At 47.3% G+C, this 26,825-nt stretch overlaps 1 protein-coding gene across 1 annotated transcript in view; it reads right to left on the reverse strand.

Annotated features, from left to right (window-relative positions):
- Positions 1-26,825, reverse strand: part of TRPM2 (transient receptor potential cation channel subfamily M member 2) — a 1,329,765-nt gene that overhangs the window by 451,296 nt on the left and 851,644 nt on the right. The gene's annotated exons all lie outside the window — the stretch shown is intronic.

The following is a 26,825-nucleotide window of genomic DNA, read 5'->3' on the forward strand; positions in this document are numbered from 1 at the left end:
AGGGGGCTCGTGAGCTGGAGGGGCTCGTGAGCTGGAGGGGCTCGTGAGCTGGAGGGGCTCGTGAGCTGGAGGGGCTCGTGAGCTGGAGGGGCTCGTGAGCTGGAGGGGCTCGTGAGCTGGAGGGGCTCGTGAGCTGGAGGGGCTCGTGAGCTGGAGGGGCTCGTGAGCTGGAGGGGCTCGTGAGCTGGAGGGGCTCGGCACCAGTTTTCATAATCTGGAGCAATGTGTGTGGAGGGAGCAGGAGGAGGAGCATCATTGTTACAGACAGCTGTGAGAGGTAGCCAGTGCTGAGCCACAGGAGGGCGGGACTTTCCACCATCCAATCCCTGCTGACCCCGCACTCCTGCAGTATTCTCCCCAGTCAGTCATCACTGAGCAGCAGGAGCAGCACAGCCTCCGCGAGTGAGAGCCTGAGCCTGTGCTGGTGGATGGTGTGTGCTCAGTCACCGAGGATGGACGCTGTTATGTCATGACCCCATCTGTATCAGCTCTAGAGCCTGATAAGAGCACACCGTGGATCTGTGACCCCTCCCCCCACTCACCTCCTGCAGAGAAGCATGAGGCTATGTGCACACTTTGTGGATTCCACTGCGGATTTTTCCGCAGCGGAATTCCAAAATCCGCAGTGAAAACCAGTCGCGGTTTTTACTGCGTATTTATCGCGGTTTTTACTGCGTATTTATCGCGGTTTTTACTGCGGTTTCTTATGCGGATTTTCATCTGTAGTTTCCTATTGGAACAGGTGAAAATCAGCAGAAAAGAAGTGACATGCTGCGGAATGTAATCCGCAGCATTTCCACGCGTTTTTTTCCACAGCATGTGCACAGCATTTTTTGTTTCCCATAGGTTTACATTGTACTGTAAACTCATGGGAAACCGCTGCGGATCCGCAGCAAAATCCGCAAAGTGTGAACATAGCCTAAGGCTGCTGAGCCCAATCTGCCTCCCTGACAGGACACAGCAGCCCCCTCTCAAGATACCCACTGGTGGCATTTACTCTCCAAACTGCTCTGAAAGCTCCAGTCTTCTGAATTGAGCTGCTGTGTCCTGTCAGGGGGAGGATGGGGCATGGCAGCCTTGTGTGTCTCTGCAGGGGGTCACCAATACACTGCTCCTCAGGATTTAGGGTACATGCCCACATTCAGTATTGGCAGCGCTTTGAACGCAGCACATGTCCTCTCTGTCCAAAGCACGCTGGCTTTTGTACCCGTGGTGATTCCGCATGTATTCATTGAACCATGCGGCATCACCGCATCCTATACGTAGACTGTGTAATTTATCTTGCGGAGACGGAGCGTCTTCACAAGATAAATAGACATGCTGCGGTCTAGAAAGACGCAAAGCATGTGTGTATACGCAGGGAAGTCGGAGGCGTCTGTGCACGCATAGTGGAGATGAGATTTCAAAAAATCACATCCACTGTGCTGTAACATCTAGCCGCTGTGGATTGGACGCTGCAGCTGTATGCAGCGTCCAATCCGCAGCGTTTACTGACCGTAGAAACATACCCTTATAGTTGACAAATAGATTCATCTTCCAGAAATGTCATGTAACAGAAACACACACTATATATTCATAGTGTACACATATCACAAGCACAGTATATGTAGAAGTATGCAAACATTTGACAGTATTGCAAAAAAAATGTAATTGAGGCCAGACTTCAGCTTGAAAGGCTAACTGGAGAAGATCTGCAGGGGGAATAAAGGGTCTTACCTCACTCACACGAGCGTATAACACGGCCGAATGCTATGTGTTGTTTTATCGGACAGCACTCGGCCCAATGTTATATTATGGGGCAGGGCAGATATGTGATTTTTTCCATGGACCGAACTGGTCTGTGGAAAAATAATCTGCAGTATGCTGTGACTTGAGTGACTCCAAAATTCAGTTCACATGCACCCACTCAAGTCTATAATTGCTTGTGAAACATCAGACTGCACCTAGCTGTCATCTGAGTGCAGTCCAACATCCAAGGCCTCAGACAATGGAGAAGATGGACAAAACGCGCGTTGGGGCCACGGCGTGGATCTTCTTGGACGCCATTATCTGGGTAAGGACTTGTGTGGGTTCACCCCTTTTTGATTACCGGTCTGACTATTGGCTTTTGAGCCTGTGCGCAGGGCTCAGTGTACCTTATTACATGGATTGGCTATGATTGATGGAGATATTATAGAGCCTTGTCCTATGCCCATTTACTATTTGCACTATGCACTTTAGAAAGATTTAAATGGCATTAAGATCATCCACGCCGTACTTTTTCCATCTTTGCTACCTCCACCTTCTTTTTTGCTTGTAACTAACTGATATTGGACTAGACTATGAATTGTTTATATGTTGCTATGGTTGTTAATCGTGTAACCAATAAAATTTGCTAATTTTTATGGACATTAACTCCGCTTTTTCTTCTATGCATCTGGCTATATAGTCATATCAATATTCTCACCCCCCAAAAGTCAAAGGATAGCTGATTATGCATCAAGAGCAAATCACTAAAATATTGAGGTGAGAGACTTGCGTGAGTTTCTCGCATTGCACTCGCAAGTGTGACCCCGGCCTAACACCGTGAACCATCGAGCTACCATGCTGACTTTTATTCTTTACTGCTTGTTTCTGCATGTTTTCTTCAAGTGTCCATAACACATGAAGCAATAACAATCTTTGCTATTTATTGTGTGTTTGATGCAGTTCTTTTATGCGTTTCCCCCTTATTTGATGCTTTTTTTGGTGCAGATGTGAGCAGTATATTAATGCTTTTTTAACAGTACAGAAATCTTTGCGTCACTAAAAAATGCAATAGCGTTCTTGCTTTTGCATTTTTTCCAAGATCTACAGAGAAAAAATGTACCAAAAACACACAGGTCAGCAGTCTTTAGTCATACCAAGGGCAGAGTTTTCATGAAATTACCTGCAGTTTGATTGGACATTTAACACATGCAGCATACAGTATTTTTCAGACTACACCATGTTCCAAATTATTATGAAAATTGGATTTAAGTGTCATAAAGATTTAATTGTTTTGCTTTTCTAATAAACTCATGGATGGTATTGTGTCTCAGGGCTCAATGGAAATATGAAATATGAAATAAATATTAAACACGTGATAATTAGTTTCAAGCAACATGAGAAACTAGCTGTTTCCAGCCAGCTAACGCTCGGCACGCTCATTGATATCTAATTAACGCTGCTGGTGATTATGCAATTAAATGTACGTTTACCCTGGCTGAAGTGGTTGAATTACATAGAAAGGAAGTGCTGCCTGTGGTAATGTGGGGGGGCAGAGCATTGTGTGGTAATGTGGGGGACGGAGCCTCATGAGGTAATTTGTGGGGATGGAGCCTTGTGTGGTAATGTGTGGGGATGGAGCATCGTGTGGTAATGTGTGAGGACGGAGCATCGTGTGGTAATGTGTGGGGACGGAGCCTCGTGTGGTAATGTGTGGGGATGGAGCCTCGTGTGGTAATGTGTGGGGATGCAGCCTCGTGTGGTAATTTGTGGGGATGGAGCATCGTGTGGTAATTTGTGAGGACGGAGCATCGTGTGGTAATGTGTGGGGACGGAGCCTCGTGTGGTAATGTGTGGGGACGGAGCATCGTGTGGTAATGTGTGGGGATGGAGCCTTGTGTGATAAAGTGGGGGGAGGAGCCTTGTGTGGTAATGTGTGGGGCGCAGCCTCGTGTGGTAATGTGTGAGGACGGAGCATCGTGTGGTAATGTGTGGGGACGGAGCCTCGTTTGGTAATGTGGGGGGACGGGATTATGTGTGGTGATGTGGTGGGGGCGGGATTATGTGTGGTGATGTGGTGGGGCGGAGCTACTGTGCAGGGGCGGGATTAGCTAGTAATCACAATGCCTCTTATTTATATAGATAAAAAGGATCTCTCGGCTGCTGAAAAATGTTAAATAGTGCAATGCCTTGGGCAAGGTATGAAAACATTAGATATTTCACGAAAACGTAAAAGTGATCATCATACTGTGAAGAGATTTGTGACTGGAACAGAGCACAGACAGAGTTCAACACATAATGAGGAAGGTTTCTGCCAGACAAATTCATTGGATTAAGAGAACAGCTGCCAAAATGCCATTACAAAGCAGCAAATTAATAATTGAAGCTGCTGGTGCCTCTGGAGTCCCTCGAACCTCAAGGTGTAGGATCCTTCAAAGGCTTGCTTTGGTGCATAAACCTACTATTCGGCCACCCCTAAACCCATAGCTCCCAACCATCCCTCATTGTGCGGGACTGTCCCGGTTTTGATGCTTTGCCCAGCTGTCCTGCACGGGACACTCTGCTTCCCGCAGACAACAGGAGAAGCTGCCATCACGCGCCCCCTTGTGTTAGGCCACACCCCTTTCCCATGTTCCTGAGTCTTCCAGTGTGTGTCACTGTGCTGTACAGTTCAGAGAGGGAGAGAGAGGGGACACTTCTTTGAGGTGTACGTAACAGCCGAACACAGCCTGGTTGCCAGCGGCAATGTAAGCAGCAGACCAGTGGACTGGAGCGAATGCCTGGCTAGTAATCGTGCGTGGAATGAGTGGAGCTGAGCAGGGTGGGATGGACACATTCACAGCCTCCTCTGTTTGCCTCGGCTGCTCAGTGCTCACTGCTGTGTGATTGCAGAGCGACAGATGCAGATCAGTCAGTAGTGGATGTCACAGATGACTCACTCCAGTGCATTGCGGAGGAGGAGCAGCTGCAGCTCCCTGGGAGAAGGTGACAACGCTAATCAATGTGGCTGCTTTTTTCCCACGCATAAAAGGGCTAAGCCTAAGCCCCTGTGACAGTCACTGTATCATCATGTGCTTATGATGAGACAGCAAATCATGGCACAATTGCTCTACACAAAAATTACAAGCAGTTCCGCTCGGTACACACACACACGGCTGAGGCTCCGCTCGGTACACTTCGTACATAGACACACACACGCGGCTCTGCTCGGTGCACCTCGTACACACACGCGGCTCCGCTTGGTGCACCTCGTAAACACACGCGGCTCCGCTCGGTACGCCTCATACACACACGGCTCTGCTCGGTGAACCTCGTACACACACAAGGCTCCACTTGGTACACCTCGTACACACACGGCTCTGCTCTATACACCTCGTACACATTCAGCTCCGCTCCATACACATTGTACACACACGGCTCCGCTCCATACATGGAGGTGTATGGAGCAGAGCCGTGTGTGTATGAGGTGTATGGAGCGGAGCTGAATGTGTACGAGGTGTATGGAGTGGAGCCGTGTGTGTATGAGGTGTATGAAGTGGAGCTGTGTGTGTATGAGGTGTATGGAGCGGAACTGAATGTGTACGAGGTGTATGAAGCGGAGCCGTGTGTGTATGGAGTGGAACTGAATGTGTACGAGGTGTATGGAGCGGAACTGAATGTGTACGAGGTGTATGGAGCGGAGCCGTGTGTGTATGGAGTGGAACTGAATGTGTACGAGGTGTATGGAGCGGAGCTTAATGTGTATGAGGTGTATGGAGCGGAGCTGAATGTGTGCGGGGTGTTTGGAGCGGAGCCGAATGTGTACAAGGTGTATGGAGCGGAGCTGTGTGTGTGTATGAGGTGTATGGAGCGTAACGGAATGTGTACGAGGTGTATGGAGCGGGGCTGAATGTGTACGAGGTGTATGGAGCGGAGCTGAATGTGTATGAGGTGTATGGAGCGGAGCTGAATGTGTACGAAGTGTATGGAGCGGAGCTGAATGTGTACGAGGTGTACGGAGCGGAGCCGTGTGTGTATGAGGTGCATGGAGCGAAGCTGAATGTACGAGGTGTATGGAGCAGAGCCGTGTATGAATGAGTTGTATGGAGCGGAGCTGAATGTGTACGAGGTGTATGGAGCTGAGCTGAATGTGTACGAGGTGTATGGAGGGGAGCCGTGTGTGTATGAGGTGTATGGAGCGGAGCCATGTGTGTATGAGGTGTATGGAGAAGAGCTGAATGTGTACAAAGTGTATGGAGCGGAGCTGAATGTGTACGAGGTGTATGGAGCAGAGCTGAATGTTTACAAGGTGTACGGAGCAGAGCTGTGTGTGTATGAGGTGTATGGAGCGGAGCTGAATGTGTACGAGGTGCATGGAGCAGAGCTGAATGTGTACGAGGTGTACGGAGTGGAGATGTGTGTGTACGAGGTGTACGAAGCGGAGCCGTTTGTGCATGAGATGTATGGAGTGGAGCCGTGTGTGCAAAGTGTACTGAGCGCAGCCGCATGTGTAGGAGTAGCTATGTGTGGCCATTATACGGTGCGAAGTTTCATGTGCGGCCAATAAACAGCATGGAGCATCATGTGCGGTCATTATACAGTATGGAGCATCATGTGCAGTCATTATACAGTATGGAGCATCACGTGCGTTCATTATACAGTATGGTGCATCAAACTTTGTCCCTCTTTCCCATCTTCAAAAGTTGGGAGATATGCTAAACCATGTTCACAAGCAGAAACGTTTGCAGTGGGCCCAGACATGCAGACTAATTTTCAGTCTTGTTTATTGATGAGTGTCGAGCAACCCTGGATGGTCCAGATGGATGGAGTAGTGGATGGTTGGTGGATGGCCACCATGTCCCAACAAGGCTGCAACGTCAGCAAAGAGGTGGAGGAGTCATGTTTTGGGCCAGAATCATGGGGAAACAGCTGGCAGGGCCCGTTAAAGTTCCTGTAGGTGTGAAAATGACCTCTGCAAAGTATATAGAGTTTCTGACTGACTATTTTCTTCCATGGTAAATAAAGCAGAAACGTGCCTGCAGGAGCAAAATCATCTTCATGCATGACAATGCACCATCTCATGCTGCAAATAATACCTCTGAGTCATTGGCTGCTATGGGCATAAAAGGAGATAAACTCATGGTGTGGCCACCATCTTCCCCTGACCTCAACCCTATAAAGAACCTGTGGAGTATCATCAAGCAAAAGATCTATGAGAATGGGAGACAGTTCACATAAAAACAGCAGCTCTGGGAGGCTATTCTGACTTCATGCAAAGAAATACAAGCAGAAACTCTCCAGAAATTCACAAGTTCAATGGATGCAAGAATTGTGAAGGTGATATCAAAGAAGGGCTCCTATGTTAACGTGTAACTTGGCCTGTTAGGATGTTTTGGAGTTAAATAGCTTGTTTGTTCAATGTATGCGACCTCCTAATGCTGCAAATTTCAAAAATGAGCATTTTCAATTCTTTAAAACATATCAAATGTTCAGAAATTCTACTGTGCCTAATAATTTGGAACAGTGTATTTTGAGTTTTTCTTCATTTTTGAGATTAGGCTGGGTTCACATTGCGTTAATGGCAATGCGCTGATGGCATCCGTTACATAGCAGCACTAACACTATGTAACGAATGCGTTATCGCACCCGTTAACTGCCATTATGTAGAGCATCGCTAACGCATGTCATAATCGGCATGCGTTAGCGATGTGCCGTCATTCTGTGACGGACCCTCGGAAGCAGTCTGCAGCGTTTTGGGGTCCGTCACCGCTAGCACAGATAGAGCATCTGCGCTAGCGCGATCGCATAAACGCGATCTTTTTCGGCACTTGCGTTAACGCAGTCCGTTTAACATATGCGTTGAATGGACTGCACTAACGCAATGTGAACCTAGCCTAATACTGTTATCATTGGGAGGTTTCTTCAATAAAATTCCATGTATACTCTAACAAGTGATGACTTTTATTAGACTGACTGTGATTTGCACCGACAATTTAGAAAAATCTGATAAAAATGTAATTTGCATAATAATTTGGATCATGGTGTATAAGACACACCGTACCATAAGACGCACCTGTGTCACACACATGGTACGAAAGACTAATCACAACACGAAGGGATGAGGATTAGTGAGCCCAACACTAGGGAAGGAGGAAGTGGGGACCCCTAGGCAGATCTCAAGTAAGCCTGTCTGCCCTAAACATCCCTATATAGGTTCTGTACCTATCACCAAGCTGGAACCTAATCTCTGTCTGACCCTGGCAATAAGCCCTGCTTTGGGATGGACTAGTCAATCCTCACAATAACTAAAGACAACTTGGATAGACAAACAAGGAAAAGAAGGGAAACACTTATCTTGGGAAAACTCAGAGAGGTAACATGGACGTACTCCAGCAGCACCAAACAGGAAGATAGCCGAATGCTGTAGCACTGAGCCTCCACAGGGGAAAATGGAAATATTAGCGGCGATTCCTAAAAGCAGACTGAAAGTCTTTAAACACCCAGTCCAGGTGTGTCAATTAGAGAGGAGGTTGCCACTGGGTCCAAGAGTCAGAAAGACTAAGAAGGTGTCTGCAAAGCCAACTGCGGAGACTTTCTGCAGCCAGATGCTGTGCGAATCTCTGCAGCCTCAGACACACCCGTGACACCCTGGAATGACACTTGTGCTTCCAACTCCAAGGATTGCTGGCCCTACGTCTAGCAGTGTTTCTTCCACCTCTACATCAATTCCAGCACACCCTCTTACTCCTCCTCATCCTCCATTTCCGAGTTGTTATCTCAGAGCACACCGACCACATCTGCTAGAAGCTGGAAGCAAATAAAAGAGCCAGCTCTCCGACTAATGTGCAACGTCACCATGCACTGATACTGCACATTGCACATGCTGGCAAGGCTTTGTGAGCAGCAGAGACCAGTTGTTGAATACCAGTTTCAACACGCATGTCAGTATTCTGGTCAACCTCGGAACTTAACTGAAGAGTGGGCATGGATGTATGACCTAATTGCGGTTCTCTAAGACTTTGAGTACTACATAAAGATGGTGAGTGGTGATGATGCCATATTCAGCACTATGATCCCTCTTCTATGCTGCTCACAGTTAAACATGAAGTTTTGCATGCAGACTAGGTGGAGAAGGAGGAAGATATGAGACAGGAAGATACTACCCAGCTCAGCCTTTTCTCATCTACTCAGCACGGATTTGATAACAATGAGGTGGTAGAATCTGAGGAGGAGGAGGAACAGGAGCTGGCTGCTAGCACAACAGGGGCTTGTGCCCATACAAGGTTTGTCCTGTCTTTCCTACGTGGATGAGCTGAGGAGTGGAATGAGGAGGAAGAGAGGGAAGAGGTAGAGATGGAGAGTCGTCGACAGAAAAGTGTTGGCACAAATGGGAACTTTGTATGGCTTCTGTTGTGAATTCTGTTGTCGGGCTCCCTCCTGTGGTCATGAATGGTACTTCGGCTGGTTCTGTCCATGGACTTCCTCTGGTGGGTGTTTCTGAGTTTGCTTCCACAGGTGACGAGGTTAATTCGTTAGCTGCTGCTCTATTTAACTCCACTTAGATCTTTGCTCCAGGCCACCTGTACTGTTATGACCTGGTGGTCAGGACAATAATGGACCTGGTGGTTAAGAGCACACGGAATGACCTGATAGTTACTGATAATAAAGGACGAGCTCTGGGACGTGGGAACTCTGCTGACCGCAAATGTCAAATTGTCCACCACATGAGTCCAAATCTGCTGCAACCTATCCAACACAGTATCTGTTGTGAGTTCTGTTTTTGGGCTCCCTCTGGTGGTTACTGATGGTACTGGGTGATTTGTGTTCTGCTGTCTCTGGTGTCCACCTGTTCTATTAGGATTTGGGAGTTTCCTATTTAACCGGGCTTTCTTGTCATTTCCCCGCCGGCTATCAAGGTTATCAGAGTGTTTTGTTACCTCAGCTTCTGGCTTCAGTAATCTTCAGGACAAGCTAAGTTTTTGATTTTCTTGTTCCACGTTTTGCTTTATTTTTGTCTTGTCCAGCTTGCATATAATTGTTTCTTTGCTGCTGGTTGCGCTAGTGGGCTGTAATTGCTCCTCATGTTCCATGAGTTGGAACATGAGTTCAAGTAATTGCAGGATGGTTTTTTGAAGGGTTTTTTGCTGACCGCGCAGTTTACTTTTGTATCCTCTGCTATCTAGTTTTAGCGGGCCTCATTTTGCTGAATCTGTTTTCATACTGTGTATGTGCCTTCCTCTCATTTCACCGTCATTATATGTGGGGGGCTGCTATTTCTGTGGGGTATTTCTCTGGAGGCAAGAGAGGTCTGTGTTTCTTCTAATAGGGGAAGTTAGATCTTCGGCTGGTGCGAGACGTCTAGGATCAACGTAGGCACGTTCCCCGGCTATTGTTATTTGTGTGTTCAGGTTTAGGGTCGCGGTCAGCTCAGGTTCCATCACCCTAGAGCTCGTTGGTGCTTGTCCTTTTGTGATTCCCTGCCATTGGAATCATGACAGTATAGCCGGCCAAAATGTTTGGGCTGAAGTAGGAGGAAAAGTAGTCTGAGGAAGTTTTTTTTTTTTTTTTCTCTCCTCTGAGGTTGCTGCCTAGCCTTAATTGCAGCCTGGCTGATTTTTTTTTTCCTCCTCTTAATCCTTGAATGGCTCTGACCTTAGCTGTTTATCATGGACGTCCAGAGTTTAGCTTCCAGCTTGAATAATCTTGCTGCTAAGGTTCAAAATATACAAGATTTTGTTGTACATGCTCCTATGTCTGAACCTAGAATTCCTATTCCAGAGTTCTTTGCTGGAGATAGATCTAGTTTTCTGAATTTTAGGAACAATTGCAAGCTGTTCCTTTCTTTGAAATCTCGCTCTTCTGTAGACCCTGCTCAGCAGGTTAAGATTATTATATCTTTCCTGTGGGGTGACCCTCAAAATTGGGCATTTGCATTGGCACCAGGGGATCCTGCGTTGCTTAATGTGGATGCGTTTTTTCTGGCATTGGGTTTGCTCTATGAGGAACCTAACCAGGAGATTCAGGCTGAAAAAGCTTTATTAGCTCTCTCTCAGGGGCAAGATGAAGCAGAAATATATTGTCAAAAATTTCGGAAATGGTCAGTGCTTACTCAGTGGAATGAGTGCGCCCTGGCTGCAAAGTTCAGAGATGGCCTTTCTGAGGCCATTAAAGATGTTATGGTGAGGTTCCCTGCGCCTACGGGTCTGAATGAGTCTATGACTATGGCTATTCAGATTGATCGGCGTTTACGGGAGCGCAAACCTGTGCACCATTTGGCGGTGTCTTCTGAACAGGCACTTGAGACAATGCAATGTGATAGAGTTCAGTCTAGAAGTGAACGGCAAAACTATAGGCGGAAAAATGGGTTGTGCTTTTATTGTGGTGATTCAGCTCATGTTATATCAGCATGCTCTAAACGCACAAAAAAGGTTGATAAGTCTGTTGCCATTAGTACGTTACAGTCTAAGTTCATTCTGTCTGTGACTCTGATTTGCTCATTATCATCCATTTCCGTCGATGCCTATGTAGATTCAGGCGCTGCCCTGAGTCTTATGGATTGGTCATTTGCCAAGCGATGTGGGTTTAGTCTTGAGCCTCTGGAAGTCCCTATTCCTTTGAAGGGAATTGACTCTACACCTTTAGCTATGAATAAACCTCAGTACTGGACACAAGTGACCATGCGTATGACTCCCGTTCATCAGGAGGTGATTCGCTTCCTGGTATTGTATAATTTACATGATGTTCTAGTACTTGGTCTGCCATGGTTACAAACTCATAATCCAGTCCTTGACTGGAAAACAATGTCTGTGTTAAGCTGGGGATGTCAGGGGGTTCATGATGATGCAACTCCGATTTCTATCGCTTCATCTACTCCTTCTGAGGTTCCTGTATTTTTGTCTGATTATCGGGATGTTTTTGAGGAGCCTAAGCTCAGTTCGCTTCCTCCTCACAGGGATTGCGATTGTGCTATAGATTTAATTCCTGGTAGTAAATTTCCTAAAGGTCGTTTGTTCAATCTGTCAGTGCCAGAGCATACTGCTATGCGGGATTATGTTAAGGAGTCCTTGGAAAAGGGACATATCCGTCCATCTTCGTCCCCTTTGGGAGCAGGTTATTTTTTCCTGGCCAAAAAAGATGGGTCCTTGAGGCCTTGTATAGATTATCGTCTTTTGAATAAGATTACCGTAAAATATCAGTATCCTTTGCCTTTGTTGACTGATTTGTTTGCTCGCATTAAGGGGGCTAAATGGTTCACTAAGATTGATCTTCGGGGTGCGTATAATCTTATACGAATAAAGCAAGGTGATGAGTGGAAAACCGCATTTAATACGCCTGAGGGCCATTTTGAGTATTTGGTAATGCCTTTCGGACTTTCTAATGCTCCTTCAGTCTTCCAGTCCTTTATGCACGATATTTTCCGTGAATATCTGGATAAATTTATGATTGTGTATTTGGATGATATTTTGGTTTTTTCTGATGACTGGGAGTCTCATGTTCAGCAGGTCAGGAAGGTGTTTCAGGTCCTGCGGGCTAATTCCTTGTTTGTAAAGGGCTCAAAGTGTCTCTTTGGAGTCCAGAAGATTTCTTTCTTGGGGTATATTTTTTCCCCTTCTACTATTGAGATGGATCCCGTCAAGGTTCGGGCTATTTGTGACTGGACGCAGCCTGCATCTCTTAAGAGTCTGCAGAAGTTCTTGGGCTTTGCTAATTTCTATCATCGTTTTATAACTAATTTTTCTAGTGTTGTTAAGCCTTTGACGGATTTGACTAAGAAGGGTGCTGATGTTGCTGATTGGTCTCCTGCGGCTGTGGAGGCCTTTCAGGAACTTAAACGCCGGTTTTCTTCTGCTCCTGTGTTGCGTCAGCCTGATGTTTCGCTTCCTTTCCAAGTTGAGGTTGATGCTTCCGAGATTGGAGCGGGGGCGGTTTTGTCACAGAGAAGCTCCGATTGCTCGGTGATGAAGCCATGTGCGTTCTTTTCTAGAAAATTTTCGCCCGCTGAGCGGAATTATGATGTGGGTAATCGGGAACTTTTGGCCATGAAGTGGGCATTTGAGGAGTGGCATCATTGGCTGGAGGGTGCCAGACATCGTGTGGTGGTCTTGACTGATCACAAAAATCTGATTTACCTTGAGTCTGCCAGGCGTCTGAATCCTAGACAGGCTCGTTGGTCACTGTTTTTCTCTCGTTTCAATTTTGTGGTTTCATACCTGCCAGGTTCAAAGAATGTGAAGGCGGATGCTCTTTCTAGGAGTTTTGTGCCTGACTCCCCTGGAAATTCTGAGCCCACTGGTATCCTTAGGGATGGGGTGATTTTGTCGGCCGTCTTCCCAGACTTGCGACGTGCTTTGCAGGAGTTTCAGGCGGGTAAACCTGATCGTTGTCCGCCTGAGAGACTGTTTGTTCCGGATAGTTGGACCAGTAGAGTCATCTCCGAGGTCCATTCTTCTGCGTTGGCAGGTCATCCTGGAATATTTGGTACTAGAGACTTGGTGGCCAGGTCTTTTTGGTGGCCTTCCTTGTCGAGGGATGTGCGTTCTTTTGTGCAGTCTTGTGAGGTTTGTGCTCGGGCTAAGCCTTGCTGTTCTCGAGCCAGTGGATTGTTGTCACCTTTGCCTATCCCGAAGAGGCCTTGGACGCACATTTCCATGGACTTTATTTCGGATCTCCCTGTCTCTCAAAAAATGTCTGTCATCTGGGTTGTGTGTGACCGCTTTTCTAAAATGGTTCATCTTGTACCCTTGCCTAAGTTGCCTTCCTCCTTTGAGTTGGTCCCTCTGTTTTTCCAGAACGTGGTTCGTTTGCAATGGATTCCGGAGAACATCGTTTCTGACAGGGGATCCCAGTTTGTGTCTAGATTTTGGCGGACGTTCTGTGCTAAGATGGGCATTGATTTGTCCTTTTCGTCTGCATTCCATCCTCAGACGAATGGCCAGACGGAGCGAACTAATCAGACCTTGGAAACTTATTTGAGGTGTTTTGTTTCTGCTGATCAGGATGACTGGGTTACCTTTTTGCCGCTGGCCGAGTTTGCCCTTGATAATCGGGCTAGTTCTGCTACCTTGGTTTCTCCTTTCTTTTGTAATTCGGGGTTTCATCCTCGTTTTTCCTCTGGTCAGGTGGAGCCTTCTGATTGTCCTGGAGTGGACATGGTGGTGGATGGGTTGCATCGGATTTGGAGTCATGTGGTGGACAATTTGAAGTTGTCCCAGGAGAAGGCTCAGCAGTTTGCTAATCGCCGTCGCCGCGTGGGTCCTCGACTTCGTGTTGGGGACTTGGTGTGGTTGTCTTCTCGTTTTGTTCCTATGAAGGTCTCTTCTCCTAAGTTCAAGCCTCGGTTCATCGGTCCTTATAGGATCTTGGAAATTCTTAACCCTGTGTTGTTTCGTTTGGATCTCCCGGCATCGTTTGCTATTCATAATGTGTTCCATCGGTCGTTGTTGCGGAGGTATGAGGTACCTGTTGTTCCTTCGCTTGAGCCTCCTGCTCCGGTGCTGGTGGAGGGAGAATTGGAGTATGTTGTGGAGAAGATCTTGGATTCTCGTGTTTCCAGACGGAAACTCCAATATTTGGTCAAGTGGAAGGGTTATGGTCAGGAGGAGAATTCTTGGGTGGTTGCCTCTGATGTTCATGCTGATGATTTGGTCCGCGCTTTTCATAGGGCTCATCCTGGTCGCCCTGGTGGTTCTCGTGAGGGTTCGGTGACCCCTCCTCAAGGGGGGGGGTACTGTTGTGAGTTCTGTTTTTGGGCTCCCTCTGGTGGTTACTGATGGTACTGGGTGATTTGTGTTCTGCTGTCTCTGGTGTCCACCTGTTCTATTAGGATTTGGGAGTTTCCTATTTAACCGGGCTTCTTTGTCATTTCCCCGCCGGCTATCAAGGTTATCAGAGTGTTTTGTTACCTCAGCTTCTGGCTTCAGTAATCTTCAGGACAAGCTAAGTTTTTGATTTTCTTGTTCCACGTTTTGCTTTATTTTTGTCTTGTCCAGCTTGCATATAATTGTTTCTTTGCTGCTGGTTGCTCTAGTGGGCTGTAATTGCTCCTCATGTTCCATGAGTTGGAACATGAGTTCAAGTAATTGCAGGATGGTTTTTTGAAGGGTTTTTTGCTGACCACGCAGTTTACTTTTGTATCCTCTGCTATCTAGTTTTAGCGGGCCTCATTTTGCTGAATCTGTTTTCATACTGTGTATGTGCCTTCCTCTCATTTCACCGTCATTATATGTGGGGGGCTGCTATTTCTGTGGGGTATTTCTCTGGAGGCAAGAGAGGTCTGTGTTTCTTCTAATAGGGGAAGTTAGATCTTCGCCTGGTGCGAGACGTCTAGGGTCAACGTAGGCACATTCCCCGGCTATTATTATTTGTGTGTTCAGGTTTAGGGTCGCGGTCAGCTCAGGTTCCATCACCCTAGAGCTCGTTGGTGCTTGTCCTTTTGTGATTCCCTGCCATTGGAATCATGACAAGTATCTACACCAGGACAGTCCGAAGACTCAACCTGCCCTGAAGAGAAACGAGGATGGAAACCAGAATTGCAGAAAAACGGCGAAACCAAAGTAGCCGAGCTGGCCCGATTATTAAGGGCGAACTCAGCCAACGGCAAAAAGGACACCCAATCATCCTGATCAGCAGAAACAAAGCATCTCAGATATGTTTCCAAAGTTTGATTAGTTCGTTTGGTTTGGCCATTTGTCTGAGGATGGAAAGCCGAGGAAAAAGACAAATCAATGCCCATCCTAGCACAAAAGGATCGCCAAAACCTCGAAACAAACTGGGAACCTCTGTCAGAAACAATGTTCTCCGGGATACCATGTAAACGAACCACATGCTGGAAAAATAATGGCACCAAATCAGAGGAGGAAGGCAATTTAGACAAAGGTACCAAATGGACCATCTTAGAAAAGCGATCACAAACCACCCAAATGACCGACATCTTTTGAGAGACGGGGAGATCCGAAATAAAATCCATAGAAATATGCGTCCAGGGCCTCTTTGGGACCGGCAAGGGCAAAAGCAACCCCCTGGCATGAGAACAGCAGGGCTTAGCCCGAGCACAAGTCCCACAGGACTGCACAAAAGAACGCACATCCCGTGACAAAGACGGCCACCAGAAGGATCTAGCCACCAAATCTCTGGTACCAAAGACTCCAGGATGCCCAGCCAACACTGAACAATGAATCTCAGAGATAACTCTACTAGTCCATCTATCAGGGACAAACAGCTTCTCCGCTGGACAACGGTCAGGTCTATCAGCCTGAAATTTCTGCAGCACCTGCCGCAAATCAGGGGAGATGGCAGACAAAATTACCCCCTCTTTGAGAATACCCGCCGGCTCAGGAACACCCGGAGAGTCAGGCACAAAACTCCTTGACATGGCATCAGCCTTCACATTCTTAGAGCCCGGAAGGTACGAAACCACAAAATCAAAATGGGAGAAAAATAATGACCATCGAGCCTGTCTTGGATTCAACCGTTTGGCAGACTCAAGATAAGTCAAATTCTTGTGATCTGTCAAGACCACCACGCGATGCTTGGCTCCTTCAAGCCAATGACGCCACTCCTCGAATGCCCACTTCATGGCCAACAACTCACGATTACCAACATCATAGTTACGCTCAGCAGGTGAAAACTTTCTAGAAAAGAAAGCACATGGCTTCATCACCGAGCCATCAGAACTTCTTTGCGACAAAACAGCCCCTGCTCCAATTTCAGAAGCATCAACCTCAACCTGAAACGGGAGCGAAACATCTGGCTGGCACAACACAGGGGCAGAAGAAAAACGACGCTTCAATTCCTGAAAAGCCTCTACAGCTGCAGAAGACCAATTGACCACATCAGCACCCTTCTTGGTCAAATCAGTCAACGGTTTAGCAACAGTTGAAAAATTAGCGATGAAGCGCCGATAAAAATGAGCAAAGCCCAGGAACTTCTGCAGGCTCTTCACAGATGTCCGCTGAGTCCAATCGTAAATGGCCTGGACTTTAACAGGGTCCATCTCGATAGTAGAAGGGGAAAAAATGAACCCCAAAAATGAAACCTTCTGAACTCCAAAGAGACACTTTGACCCCTTCACAAACAAGGAATTCACACGAAGGACCTGGAACACCATTCTGACCTGCTTCACATGAGACTCCCAATCATCCGAAAAGACCAAAATATCATCCAAATACACAATCAGGAATTTATCCAGGTACTCTCGGAAGATGTCATGCATAAAGGACTGAAATACTGATGGAGCATTGGAAAGCCCGAATGGCATAACCAGGTACTCAAAATGGCCCTCGGGCGCATTAAATGCTGTTTTCCATTCATCGCCTTGTTTAATACGCACAAGATTATACGCCCCTCGAAGATCTATCTTGGTGAACCAACTAGCCCCTTTAATACGAGCAAACAAATCAGATAGCAATGACAAAGGATACAGAAATTTGACTGTAATTTTATTAAGAAGGCAGTAATCAATACAAGGTCTCAAAGAACCATCCTTCTTGGCCACAAAAAAGAACCCTGCTCCTAACGGTGATGATGACGGGCGAATATGGCCTTTCTCCAAGGATTCCTTTATATAACTCCGCATAGCGGCGTGTTCTGGCACAGATAAATTGAACAATCGGCCCTTAGGAAACTTACTACCAGGAATCAAATTAATAGCACAATCGCAATCCCTATGAGGAGGTAGGGCACTGGCTTTGGGCTCATCAAATACATCCTGATAATCCGACAAAAACTCTGGAACTTCAGAAGGGGTGGATGACGAAATAGACAAAAATGGAACATCACCATGTACCCACTGGCAACCCCAGCTGGACACAGACATAGATTTCCAGTCTAATACTGGATTATAAACCTGTAGCCATGGCAACCCCAAAACGACCACATCATGCAGATTATGCAACACCAGAAAGCGGATATCCTCCTGATGTGCAGGAGCCATACACATGGTCAATTGGGTCCAGTACTGAGGCTTATTCTTGGCCAAAGGCGTAGCATCAATACCTGTCAATGTTCCAGTATTGGTTTAGTTCACTCCTGGATCGTTCTTGTGACCTGTCTTCCCAACAGAAGCTTAGTTCCAGCTTGTATTTATTTGGTTTGTTATTTTTCTGTCCAGCTTGCAATTTTTATTGTTGTCTTGCTTGCTGGAAGCTCTGGGACGCAGAGGGAGCGCCTCCGCACTGTGAGTCGGTGCGGAGGGTCTTTTTGTAGGTTTTTGTGCTGATCGCAAAGTAACCTTTCCTATCCTCGGTCTGTTCAGTAAGTCGGGCCTCACTTTGCTAAATCTATTTCATCTCTGTGTTTGTATTTTCATCTTACTCACAGTCATTATATGTGGGGGGCTGCCTTTTCCTTTGGGGAATTTCTCTGAGGCAAGGTAGGCTTTATTTTGCTATCTTCAGGGCTAGCTAGTTTCTTAGGCTGTGCCGAGTTGCATAGGGAGCGTTAGGCGCAATCCACGGCTATTTCTAGTGTGTTTGATAGGATTAGGGATTGCGGTCAGCAGAGTTCCCACATCCCAGAGCTCGTCCTATATTATCAGTAACTATCAGGTCATTCCGTGTGCTCTTAACCACCAGGTCCATTATTGTCCTGACCACCAGGTCATAACAGGCTTCCTTTCCAGTGACCCTTGCATTATATTCATTTTGGCCAAAAAAAGAGTACTGGTTGTTCACCCTGCTAGACCCACGCTACAAGGAGTAACTTGTATCTCTACTTCCTGAGACGGAGAGGTCTACTACAATTGCGCTATACCAGAAGGCCATTGCAGAAAGTATGTTACAAAAATTCCCATCAGACAACACTAGAGGCAGGGGGCAAGCTTCCTTGTGGATCACCCTGTCAGGGCAGTGGGGTACTCGGTATTGGGTCCTTCGGTTCACAGGGGGATGTCACGGTGTCTGACCCGGTCCGTGGCCCTAGGGCGTCCATGTAAAAGGGAAAGGTCTTTAAAGGGATAAAGTTTGTGTTCATGACACCACCTGTAGTATTTGGTCAGTATGACCGACGCTGCTTTAAGGGGTCCGCTGGGGTGATGTTATGGCAGCTAGATGGTATACCTTCCCACAGGTGAAGTATGTCCCCAGGGCTTCCCAGTGTGTAGATGGTGGATAGTGAGAGGCACAGTGAAGAACGAGGACACAAGGTTGCAGTCTTTTTACCTTTACTGAAGGCTTCAGCATCCACAGTGCAGAGCACCAGATCACAGGGCAGACAGAGTTCGGCTGGTTTGGAGGCAAGTCCAGAGTCCCCTTATCCAGGTAGAAATCAGTAGCCTTCCTCTAGCGCCGTGGTGTTGTAGTACCTTACTGCTAAGCATCTCATAAGGTCCTCACAGATGTTGTAGATGTTACGTCTCTCTCTGTCCCCCTCATGGATAGGCATGTAGAAAAGCTGCAGAGACACCATCACGTGTTTCTCAACGCAAGCAATAAATAGCCAGGTTTTTCACTGGGAAGGAACAACCATGGGAAGGGCAGCATCCAAAATCAAATACCACCTATGCCAAAATATGGTATCCATCCACAGACAGCTGTTTTGGGGTAATTGCCCCTCATCAGTGTGGAGTAGGAAACTGGCTATTAGGAGCAGTGCCAGATAGATAGGACAAACCCATATGACCGGTGGCTTGAGGCGTTTTACAAAGACTCTATCATGCCCCAGCCTCTAAGGGGTGCCACCTTGCCTCCTGGGTGTAAGGGCGAACAGGTAACGTGAAATTAGCTGTCCTGCCGGTCTCTGGAGTAAGGCATAAATGATCGTTGCTCCCTCGGTGTTCCGGCTACCGGGATCCTGCGCCTCAGAAGGAGGCAGCCTGTGTAGGGCAGAACTCCTCCTGGTTTCCACTCCCTTGCTATAACTTCTTCACCCTCTCTACAATACAGTTCTCCTTCAGTGTCTCTTTCTAGAAGCTGCCACACTTAGGGCAGGCACAGCTCCGTGTCCTTCTGTCTCGATCTCTGACAGGCTCCCACCCCTGCCAGGGACCAACTACCTGAGCAAAGCTCAGCCAGCAACTAACTGACTTCCTCCCCAGGCAACTAATTTTACCTAAGTGTGAGAAGTGCATTAATAAATAGGAGCATAGCTCCCCCTGGTGGCCTGGAGTGCAAAATGTGTTGCATGTTTGTGATACCTGGATGTCCTTCTTTGCCTCCAAACGTAACATCACTTTCCCCTAGAGGAGTGCAATATTACTGCAATGACCAGGACACTGGGGCGCTGCACTTGCCCAACCAAGGAAGATAGGGAGACACACAACAGGCACAGCAGAGGAAGGGTGTTGTGAATTCTGTTGTCGAGCTGCCTCCTGTGGTCATGAATGGTACTTCGTTGAGTTCTGTCCGTGGGCTCCCTCTGGTGGCTGTGAGTGGAGCTGCTGCTTCTGAGGTTCCTTACACAGGTGACAGGGTTTATCCTTTGGTTTGCTGCTCTATTTAACTCCACTTAGATCGTTACTCCATGCCAGCTGTCAATGTTTCTGCATTGCTTCAGTTCGCTCTTGGATCTTTCTGGTTACCTGTCTACTCCAGCAGAAGCTAAGTTCCTGATAGTATCTAATTCATTATTGTTTTCTTGTCCAGCTGGATATCATGATTTTGTCTTGCTAGCTGGAAGCTCTGGGATGCAGAGTGGCATCTCCGCACCGTTAGTCGGTGCGGAGGTCTTTTTGCACACTCTGCGTGGTCTTTTGTAGTTTTTTGTGCTGATCGCAAAGCTACCTTTCCTATCCTCTGTCTATTTAGTAAGTCTGGCCTCCCTTTGCTGAAACCTGTTTAATTTCTGCGTTTGTGGCTTTCACAGTCAATATATGTGGGGGGCTGCCTTTTCCTTTGGGGAATTTCTCTGAGGCAAGGTAGGCTTTATTTTCTTCTCTAGGGCTAGCTAGATCTTAGGCTGTGACGAGGCGCCTAGGGAGCGTCAGGAGCGCTCCACGGCTATTTCTAGTGTATGTGATAGGATTAGGGATTGCGGTCAGCAGAGCTCCCACATCCCAGAGCTGGTCCTGTTTGAGGTTTAACTATCAGGTCATTCCTGGTGCTCCTAACCACTAGGTCATAACAGTACAGCTGGCCCAAAGTATTAATGCATCTCAATAGAGGGATAAGAGAAGTTCTGAGACCATTTTTTTTTCTTTGCACTGTGTTTTGTCTTTCTTTTCCCCTAAACCTTTGGGTGGTTCAGGACACAGGTGTAGACATGGACATTCAAGGTCTGTCCTCTTGTGTGGAACATCTCACTGCAAGGGTACAAAACATTCAAGATTTTGTGGTTCAGAATCCGATGTTAGAGCCTAAAATTCCTATCCCTGATTTATTTTCTGGGAATAGATCTAAGTTTCTGAATTTCAAAAATAATTGTAAACTGTTTCTAGCTTTGAAACCCCGCTCCTCTGGCGACCCCGCTCAACAAGTAAAAATCATTATTTCTTTGTTGCGTGGTGACTCTCAAGACTGGGCATTTTCCCTTGCGCCAGGAGATCCTGCATTGCGTGATGTTGATGCGTTTTTTCTGGCGCTTGGATTGCTTTATGATGAACCAAATTCAGTGGATCAGGCAGAGAAAATCTTGCTGGCATTGTGTCAGGGTCAGGATGAAGCGGAGGTGTACTGTCAGAAGTTTAGAAAGTGGTCTGTGCTTACTCAGTGGAATGAATGTGCCCTAGCGGCAATTTTCAGAAAGGGTCTTTCTGAAGCCCTTAAGGATGTCATGGTGGGATTTCCCACGCCTGCTGGTCTGAATGAGTCTATGTCCTTGGCCATTCAGATCGATCGGCGCTTGCGTGAGCGCAAAGCTGTGCACCATTTGGCGGTGTTCTCTGAGAACAGGCCTGAACCTATGCAGTGTGATAGGACTTTGACCAGAGCTGAAAGGCAAGAACACAGACGTCGGAATGGACTGTGTTTTTACTGTGGTGAATCCACTCATGCTATCTCGGATTGTCCTAAGCGCACTAAGCGGTTCGCTAGGTCTGCCACCATTGGTACGGTACAATCTAAATTTCTTTTGTCCGTTACTCTGATTTGCTCTCTGTCGTCCTATTCTGTTATGGCATTTGTGGATTCAGGCGCCGCCCTGAATTTGATGGACTTGGAGTTTGCCAGGTGCTGTGGTTTTTCCTTGGAGCCCTTGCAGTATCCTATTCCATTGAGAGGAATTGATGCTACGCCTTTGGCCAAGAATAAACCTCAATACTGGACGCAATTGATCATGTGCATGGCTCCTGCACATCAGGAGGATATTCGCTTTTTGGTGTTGCATAATCTGCATGATGTGGTCGTTTTGGGGTTGCCATGGCTACAGGTCCATAATCCAGTATTGGATTGGAAATCTATGTCTGTGTCTGGCTGGGGTTGTCAAGGGGTACATGGTGATGTTCCATTGTTGTCAATTTCGCCTTCCACTCCTTCTGAAGTCCCTGAGTTTTTATCAGATTATCGGGATGTATTTGAGGAGCCCAAATCCGGTGCCCTACCTCCTCATAGGGATTGCGATTGTGCTATTAATTTGATTCCCGGTAGTAAGTTTCCTAAGGGCCGACTGTTTAATTTAAAAGAGAAAATCCAGCTTCCAAAAATATCCAATTTATTAAAGTTAAAATCCAAGGTCCAAAAACATGGTTCACAGGAGAGGAGATAGCAGCATGCTGCTATCTCCTCTCCTGTGAACCATGTTTTTGGACCTTGGATTTTAACTTTAATAAATTGGATATTTTTGGAAGCTGGATTTTCTCTTCTATTTTGTTCTATTGTTTCACGTGAAGACTGCACGGCATCCGGGCTTCCCCCACAACAAATGCCTAGTAGGTGAGCTGGTTTCTCTCCATTTTTTTTTTTTCCTTTTGACTGTTTAATTTATCTGTGCCAGAGCACGCTGCTATGCGGAGTTATATAAAGGAATCCTTGGAGAAGGGTCATATTCGCCCGTCGTCGTCACCATTGGGAGCAGGGTTCTTTTTTGTGGCCAAGAAGGATGGCTCTTTAAGACCTTGTATTGATTACCGCCTTCTTAATAAGATCACAGTCAAATTTCAGTATCCTTTGCCGCTGATGTCTGATTTGTTTGCTCGGATTAAGGGGGCTAGTTGGTTCACCAAGATAGATCTTCGAGGGGCGTATAATCTTGTGCGAATTAAACAGGGCGATGAATGGAAAACAGCATTTAATACGCCCGAGGGCCATTTTGAGTACCTGGTTATGCCATTCGGGCTTTCTAATGCTCCATCTGTGTTTCAGTCCTTTATGCATGACATCTTCCGAGAGTACCTGGATAGATTCATGATTGTATATTTGGATGACATTTTGGTCTTTTCGGATGATTGGGAGTCTCATGTGAAGCAGGTCAGAATGGTGTTCCAGGTCCTTCGTGCGAATTCCTTGTTTGTGAAGGGGTCAAAGTGTCTCTTTGGAGTTCAGAAGGTTTCATTTTTGGGTTTAATTTTTTCCCCTTCTACTATCGAGATGGATCCTGTTAAAGTTCAGGACATTAATGATTGGACTCAGCCGACATCTGTGAAGAGCCTACAGAAGTTCCTGGGCTTTGCTAATTTTTACCGTCGCTTCATCGCTAATTTTTCTAGTATTGCTAAACCGTTGACTGATTTGACCAAGAAAGGTGCTGATGTGGTCAATTGGTCCTATGCGGCTGTAGAGGCTTTTCAGGAGTTGAAGCGTCGTTTTTCTTCTGCCCCTGTGCTGTGCAAGCCAGATGTTTCGCTCCCGTTTCAGGTCGAGGTTGATGCTTCTGAGATTGGAGCAGGGGCTGTTTTGTCGCAAAGAAGTTCTGATGGCTCGGTGATGAAACCATGTGCCTTCTTTTCTAGAAAATTCTCACCTGCTGAGCGCAATTATGATGTTGGCAATCGAGAGTTGTTAGCCATGAAGTGGGCATTCGAGGAGTGGCGACATTGGCTTGAAGGAGCTAAACATCGCGTGGTGGTCTTGACGGATCACAAGAATTTGACTTATCTCGAGTCTGCCAAACGGTTGAATCCTAGACAGGCTCGATGGTCGCTCTTTTTCTCCCGTTTTGATTTTGTGGTTTCATACCTTCCGGGATCTAAGAATGTGAAGGCTGATGCCCTGTCAAGGAGTTTTGTGCCTGACTCTCCGGGTGTTCCGGAGCCGGCGGGTATTCTTAAAGAGGGGGTAATTTTGTCTGCCATCTCCCCTAATTTGCGGCGTGTGCTGCAGAAGTTTCAGGCTGATAGACCTGACCATTGTCCAACGGAGAAACTGTTTGTCCCTGATAGATGGACTAGTAGAGTTATCTCTGAGGTTCATTGTTCTGTGTTGGCTGGTCATCCTGGAATCTTTGGTACCAGAGATTTGGTGGCTAGATCCTTTTGATGGCCTTCTTTGTCATGGGATGTGCGTTCTTTTGTGCAGTCCTGTGGGACTTGTGCTCGGGCTAAGCCCTGCTATTCTCGTGCCAGTGGGTTGCTTTTGCCCTTGCCGGTCCCGAAGAGGCCCTGGACGCATATTTCCATGGATTTTATTTCTGATCTCCCTGTTTCTCAAAGGATGTCGGTCATTTGGGTGGTTTGTGATCGCCTCTCTAAGATGGTCCATTTGGTACCCTTGTCTAAATTGCCTTCCTCCTCTGATTTGGTGCATTTGTTTTTCCAGCATGTGGTTCGTTTGCATGGCTTTCCGGAGAACATCGTCTCGGACAGAGGTTCCCAGTTTGTTTCAAGGTTTTGGCGGTCCTTTTGTGCTAAGATGGGCATTGATTTGTCTTTTTCTTCGGCTTTCCATCCTCAGACTAATGGCCAAACCGAACGAACTAATCAGACTTTGGAAACATATCTGAGATGCTTTGTTTCTGCTGATCAGGATGATTGGGTGTCCTTCTTGCCTTTGGCTGAGTTCGCCCTTAATAATCGGGCCAGCTCGGCTACTTTGGTTTCTCCTTTTTTCTGCAATTCTGGTTTCCATCCTCGTTTCTCTTCAGGGCAGGTTGAGCCTTCGGACTGTCCTGGTGTGGATACTGTGGTGGACAGGTTGCAGCAGATTTGGACTCATGTGGTGGACAATTTGACATTGTCCCAGGAGAAGGCTCAACGTTTCGCTAACCGCCGGCGCTGTGTTGGTCCCCGACTTCGGGTTGGGGATTTGGTTTGGTTGTCATCTCGTCATGTTCCTATGAAGATTTCCTCTCCTAAGTTTAAGCCTCGTTTCATTGGGCCATATAAGATTTCTGAAGTTCTTAATCTTGTGTCATTTCGTTTGGACCTTCCAGCTTCTTTTGCCATCCATAATGTGTTCCATAGGTCGTTGTTGCGGAGATAGATGGCGCCTATGGTTCCCTCCGTTGATCCTCCTGCCCCGGTGTTGGTCGAGGGGGAATTCACCCTTCCACGGCTTGGAGAAGCAGATGCTCGGGTAGTGAATCCTTTGGTGACAGGCCCGTGTTGCCCGGCACCTGCAGCCGCCTGCCCTTGAGGCACAATCTTCCGGCACTCCCACGTGCCTGGAGGAGCGAGCGGAGAATGCTGGTGGGAAGACTGGAGGGCCCCCTGGGATGTGAGTGATTGGTGAGGAGTGGTATAGCGCCCCTCTCCCACTGCAGTTTCCATGAGGCAGGCGCCATCTCCTTCTTCCCCGTGCTAATAAATTGAGATGTATTAAGACACGGAGTGCCCTATATCACCCGGTCCCTAAGCCTTGGAGGAGAACCTGTGGCCCGGACATTACATCATAATTACTGACTAGTGTTGAGCGATACCTTCCGATATCCAGAAGTATCGCGGTATCGGATTGGATCGGCCGATATCCAAAATATATCGGATATCGCCGATACCGATGCCTGATACCAATGCAAGTCAATGGGACACAAATATCGGAATGTAAATAAGCCCTTTCTGTCCTTCTACATCCTGTTCCAGAGGATGGAAGAGTGTGGGCGGTGTGTGGGCAGACACTGTGCGTGTCTGTGTGTCTGCAGGCGGGGTCTGTGCGGGCCTGCCGGGGATCTGTACAGGCCTCTCGGGGGTCTGTGCGGGCTGCCGGGGATCTGTGCGTGCCTGCCGGTTGTCTGTATGGGCTGCCGGGGGTCTGTACGGGCCTGCCGGTGGTCTGTTTGGCCTGCCAGGGGTCTGTGCGGGCTGCCGGAGGTCTGTGCATGCTTTCCGGGGGTCTGTGCGGGCCTGCCGGGGGTCTGTGCGGGCCTGCCGGGGGTCTGTACAACCCTGCAGGGGGTCTGTGCAGGCTGCCGGGAGTCTGTGCTGGCCTGCCGGGGCTCTGTGCGGGCTGCCAGGGGTCTGTGCTGGCAGCCGAGGGTCTGTGCGGGCCTCCCAGGGGTCTGTCCGGGCCTGCCGGGGGTCTGTACGGGTCTGCCGGTGGTCTGTACGGGCCTGCCGGGGCTCTGTGCGGCCTGCCCCAGTCTGTGCGGGCTGCTGGGGGTCTGTGTGGGCTGCTGGGGGTCTGTGCGTGTGTGCAGTCATCGTCCGATGGGATTACAAGTCCCATCGGACGATGCCTGCTACAGTGACAGTGATTGACACACTAATGTGTTGAATGTAAAAAAAAAACAAAAAACATATGTACTACATACATACTACATACATACTACATACAGGTCCTTCTCAAAAAATTAGCATATAGTGTTAAATTTCATTATTTACCATAATGTAATGATTACAATTAAACTTTCATATATTATAGATTCATTATCCACCAACTGAAATTTGTCAGGTCTTTTATTGTTTTAATACTGATGATTTTGGCATACAACTCCTGATAACCCAAAAAACCTGTCTCAATAAATTAGCATATCAAGAAAAGGTTCTCTAAACGACCTATTACCCTAATCTTCTGAATCAACTAATTAACTCTAAACACATGCAAAAAATTCCTGAGGCTTTTATAAACTCCCTGCCTGGTTCATTACTCAAAACCCCCATCATGGGTAAGACTAGCGACCTGACAGATGTCAAGAAGGCCATCATTGACACCCTCAAGCAAGAGGGTAAGACCCAGAAAGAAATTTCTCAACAAATAGGCTGTTCCCAGAGTGCTGTATCAAGGCACCTCAATGGTACGTCTGTTGGAAGGAAACAATGTGGCAGAAAACGCTGTACAACGAGAAGAGGAGACCGGACCCTGAGGAAGATTGTGGAGAAGGAC

The sequence above is a fragment of the Ranitomeya imitator genome, chromosome 7 (genome assembly GCF_032444005.1).
Source record: "Ranitomeya imitator isolate aRanImi1 chromosome 7, aRanImi1.pri, whole genome shotgun sequence".
In the NCBI taxonomy this organism is placed as follows: Eukaryota; Metazoa; Chordata; class Amphibia; order Anura; family Dendrobatidae; genus Ranitomeya; species Ranitomeya imitator.